Raw genomic sequence first — 5,377 nt, 5'->3', positions numbered from 1 at the left:
GGTTTAGGGTTAGTGAACCCCTTCTCTGTTCAGATCCATAAGGAACTCTTTTCTTTTCTTGCCGCACCGACACTTTTCCCTATGCGGTGGCGGTGGTGACCGTGGTTCCAGTGACGTCTGCCACCCCCGGTCCCTTTTCCATTTCTTTTACCCGATTAGGGTTAGGGTTACACACTGGTAACTTGGCTCTGGTACCAATGTTATGATCGTGGGTGTACCTTTCTATGTAACCGTAGATCCGTAGTAAGGCTCCTTTGCCCTTCAGAGCTTCACCGCAGCGACGTGGACGCCGGTGCCGTGGTGTAGTAGGCGTCCTGTGTGATGAAGATGAAGTCCAGTGGCGCTGCAGTGGCGACGGTGAGGTTGATGGGCTTCCCGTCGCTGGCAGCACTACTTTGATCGGTTTAGGTTTACTGTGGGTGGGATGGCGGTGGCTCCGTTGAACCTCGTAACCCGAGCCCTGATCCCCACATTACCTTTTATATGTGCTGTGCGATAGGGGCCCACCAACCGTATTAGGGTTGGGCTCCCCCGATTAGGGAACAGAGACAAGGGCCCAATAGGCCGTTGGGCCTATTGGTGGAGATCAACTAACAGATAGGACCACGGGCCGGACGCTGAGCCACGCGCAACGCGAGCGTGGTGAGCAAGGACGGCATGGCCGTGGTGGCCAGGCGGGCTCGTGCTCGCCTGCGGGCTGGGGAGGAGCGCGCGTGAGGCCGCCATGGTTCGCGCGTGAGGAAGAAGGGTGCCCCACCGAACCCGCCTCCACCTTTGCCAAGCCATAACCGAGACAGGGCGCCACCATCCGCCATCGCGGGCATGGCCGCCGCCGCTGCTAGATCTGCCTGCGTGCGTGGCCGAGAGGCGTCAGGCCATCATCGGCTAGGGCCAGCGCCCCGCAGCTTGCGTGGCTCCCCTAGGCGCTCGAACACCGCCACCGCCGCTCCATGGTCATCTCCGACGAGTCACCTTCTCATGCGGCTGGGTCAGCGCTCATCACCCACGGGAAGAAGGGAGGTACGAGAAGGGAGGTGACGGGAAGGAAGGCAATCGCACACACCGCGCCCGCTCGAGTTTTCGTTCCCCTGGGGCCTAGCTAAGGCCTGCTTTAATGGCCATGTGGACCGGGCTAGAAAGGAGGTCCAGGCAAACAAACATCTTTGGTTGCAGCCCACGGATGCTGTGGCGCGGCTGGACCAGCAAACAAACGCGTCCATAAGCACCACTGCCTCCCCAAGTCCTAACTTCTTCACCCTCTGTCCCTCTCCTATCCTATCCTGAGCACCACGGCGTGGGCTGCGCTTCCGTGGCAGCGGCAGCAGCAGCAGCAAGCGCGGCGAGGACGAGTCGGCGGCGGCGGCGGCAGCAGCAGCAGCGCACGCGGCCGGGGGACGAGTCTGTGATGGCGGCGGCGGTGGCAGCAGCAGCAGCAGCGCACGAGGCCGGCGCCGCCGTGGCCGCGCTCGACTGTGGCGGCTGGCTCGGCTGTGGCGGTGTGCGTCCACGCGGTGGAAGCACGCCGGGCCACCGTGCTAGTCGGCATGGCACGGCACGGCAAACAAGCTATAGTGCCGTGCCTGGGCCGAGAGTTCGGCACGGCAGCACAATGCGGCACGGGACGGCTATGGCACCGTGCCCAATAGTGTCATGCCTAGGCACGCCGTGCCCGTGCCTGTGCTGGGCCGCGGTTGGCCATGTAGGTTTGGTTGGTAAGGGGCTCGGCTTCATGGAAGGTGCTGATTGGGTGCGCCATCGCAGGGTAATCAACCCTGTTTTCATCATTGATAAGCTTAAGGTAATGTCTAGCTCTCTTGCATTTATAGACAAGTTCCTTCACAGTATGCCTGAAAGCAAGAACAATGCTGTGTTCATTACAGATTATGACAAAAACAATGCTGGATTTTGCCGAGAACATGGCCAGTGAGTTGGAAGCTGAAGCATCCCGAAACGAGAACGGAGAAACAAAAGTGGATATAAACAAACACTTCAGCGATCCAACAGTTGACAACATAGCCTATGCCATCTTTGGAAACAGTTACAAGTTAGGTAAACAAGTCTTCGAGGCACAAACTGAGATGTTGGGGATCACCATGGCTACTTTCCTTGACGTGCCCATACCAGGAATCCAGTAAAAATCTCATCACATTCCTACAATTTCAGTACTCAATCAGTTCATCTCTTGAAACAATTTTCGTACACACAGTTAGTCCTTATGTGTTATTTTTTCTCAATTCAGATATCTCCCAACCCAAGCGAATCGGCGAAAATGGATGCTTGAAAGGAGGCTCAAGAGCTTAGTCAGGCAGATCATACAGCCACGGTTAGCGAGTGGTGAATACGGAAATGATCTGCTGGGTGTGATGCTTGACTCTTGCACTGAAGCCAAGCAAGGAGGGAAGCAAGTGGATGGTCTCAGCTTGAGCATGGAGGAGATCATACATGAGTGCAAGCTCTTCTTCTTCGCCGGTTATGAGAACACAGCCCTTCTCCTCACTTGGTACCCCGAGTGGCAAGAAAGGCTCCGGAAGGAGGTCCTGAGGGAATTCGGGAGGGAAGCTCCTAACCCCAATGCGCTCAACAAATTGAAAGAGGCAAGAAATAGATATATTGTTATATATATTTGATTTGATGATCTGACTGTTCCTGATTCGTCTGAGATAAGCTATTTGTTGCAGATGACAATGGTGTTGTTTGAGACCTTGAGGCTCTACTCGCCTGCCCTCTTCATGCAAAGGACGACCTTGGCCGACATGACCGTGGGGTCGATAAAGCTGCCCAAAGGCACAGCAATTGTGATACCTGTTCCGATCATGCATCGAGACAAGGATGCTTGGGGCGACGACGCGGACGAGTTCAATCCGATGAGATTTGAGAACGGGATCTCGGGAGCAGCGAAAGTTCCTCACGGCCTGCTGGCGTTCTCAATGGGACCAAGGAATTGCATCGGCCAGAACTTTAAGATGCTGGAAGCCAAATCGACGCTGGCACTGATGCTCCAGAAGTTCTCCTTCCCTAGAATCTACAATATTTTTATTTCACAATAAAAACAACTTTAGCCAGTTTATCAATTGGCTTTAATACCAGCCGAACAACCCTATGTGCATGCGCCCGTCGATCTCTTCACTCTCAAACCTAAGTTTGGTCTTCCCGTGATTCTGAGGCCACTCAAAATATAGATTGCTCAACCCCATGTGTACCGGCTTTTAAACCTCCATCCATATATGTCTTTTAGATGCCATCTTACTCAAAATGAATTATACAATTGGTAGCCGAAATCAATGACATAATGCAGGTATACATTTGTCGGCGTTTCAAATAAATACCAACTAGTAAATTTATATTTGTTGCGCATTAGGCCCGGATGGTGCGCTAAAAGACATAAGGTTTATACTGGTTCGGACAGAATGTCCCTACGTCCAGTTTACTGCTGCTTGTGTTATTAGCATCGAAAAAAGTTCGTAGTAGGGGTACAAACGGTCGAGAGAGGGACATGTCCTAAATCTCTGATGGAAAGGTCAAAAGAATGCTAAGAGCTCGATTGCTGCTTGGCTGTGTGTTGTGTGTGAAATCGATCCGTCCCCTTTATGGGGTGTCCTGCCCTCTCTTTTATAGACCAAGGGAGAGCAGGGGTTACAGATAGAAGAAAGAAGGAAAAAACAAAGGTATAGAAGGTCCTTCGAAGGTGCCAGGTCTTCCTTTTCCGTTGAGACTGCCCTGCTGACATGGCGGACCATGCCAGGGATAGCACGTTCGCTGATCCTGATAGGGCCGTGTGAAAGGATCAAGATGCCCAAAAGGAGGGGTGAATTGGGCTAATTCTAAATTTCTTTGCAATAATTAAGTCATATGCTTAGCCCAATTAACCCCTTGTGCCTAAAAAGTGTTCCTAATTGTTCTACCGCACAACAGACTTGCAACCGAAGTTCCAATCCTACTCTAGCATGGCAATTCTAAGAATGTAAAGACATGAATTGAATTGCATAAAATAAATGCTCAAAGTAAATAGAGAGGAAGGAACGCGGCGATGTTTTGCCGAGGTATCAGAGAGTCGTCACTCCCCACTAGTCCTCGTTAGAGCACCCGTGCAAAGGTGTAGCTCCCTCTTGATCCGCGTAAGGATCAAGTACTCTCTACGAGTTGATTCTTCGGCACTTCGTCGCGGTGAATCACCCACAACCGCTCACAACTTGAGTTGGGTCACCCACAAGCTCCGCCGGATGATCACCGAACTGCCAATCACCACCAAGCCGTCTAGGTGATGGCGATCACCAAGAGTAACAAGCACGAACTCTCACTTGACCACGACAAGCGTAATGAGAAGGTGGATGCACACTTTGCTACTCTTGATCTTCACTAATGAGGGCTCTCTTTGGGATTCTCAAATCTCAATCACCTCACTAGGACCTTACACTTCTTGCCACTCTCTAAGGTGTTTTTCAGCTGTTGGAATGAGCAAAAGTACCCCCACACACGAGTGGAGGTGATATTTATAACACCACCTAAAAAACGAACCGTTATGTGCCTCTGCGGGGTGACCGGACGCTCCGATCATGTTGACCGGACGCTCCGGTCAGTATACCCCAAACTCCAGTGTTTATAGTGTGACCGGACGCTGGGCAGCGTCCGGTCAGCACTGACCGAACGCGTCCGGTCATGATTTTCCCTCTCTGGAACCTTACTGGAGTCGACCGGACGCTGCCTCTCAGCGTCCGGTCACTTGACCTCTCAGCGTCCGGTCAAACCAGACGCAATCACCTTGGTCAAATGAACTGACCGGACCCTGAGCCAGCGTCCGGTCACACCGGAGCCAGCGTCCGGTCAGTATTTGACCCTCCATTCACTTCCAACTCTCGAACATATGTGAATAAAGATTGCTCCATTGGATCATAGGGCTGTTGTGGAGCTACCTAGTGCTAGTTTAACAAGTGTGCACCACACCTAACTCACAAGATTCACCTAGGTCAAGCTACCCGTTCATACCCCCCTTAATAGTACAACCAAAGGAAAAACAAAGTCCTAAACTACTCTAAGTATCTCTCCAACTCTAATAGACACTTAGAACTAGTCCATCCTTAACCTTGTCGTCCATCCTTTGAAAACCGAAACGATTTCCATCGTAGGGGCATGACAACCATGATTGCCCAATCGATCTCCATTACCGTGACCTAACTCAATTGTTTCTGCAAAACACACGTTAGTCATAGTAATCACGTATTGTCATTAATCACCGAAACTCAACAAGGGGCCTAGATGCTTTCAATCTCCCCCTTTTTGGTGATTGATGACAATACTACCTCGAGTATGTGAAAGAGATGAGGTTTTTACATGCTTGGTTCATATAAGCTTTAGGCAATAAGAACAAAGGTGTTAGACA

General features: G+C 51.5%; 1 pseudogene; it reads left to right on the top strand.

Annotated features, from left to right (window-relative positions):
* Positions 1-1,850: 1,850 nt before the first annotated feature.
* Positions 1,851-3,278, top strand: LOC136539809 (cytochrome P450 709B1-like; annotated as a pseudogene).
* The last annotated feature ends 2,099 nt before the right edge of the window (positions 3,279-5,377 follow it).

Source organism: Miscanthus floridulus, chromosome 2 (assembly GCF_019320115.1).
Source record: "Miscanthus floridulus cultivar M001 chromosome 2, ASM1932011v1, whole genome shotgun sequence".
In the NCBI taxonomy this organism is placed as follows: Eukaryota; Viridiplantae; Streptophyta; class Magnoliopsida; order Poales; family Poaceae; genus Miscanthus; species Miscanthus floridulus.
This window is presented reverse-complemented; position numbering and strand designations above follow the sequence as displayed.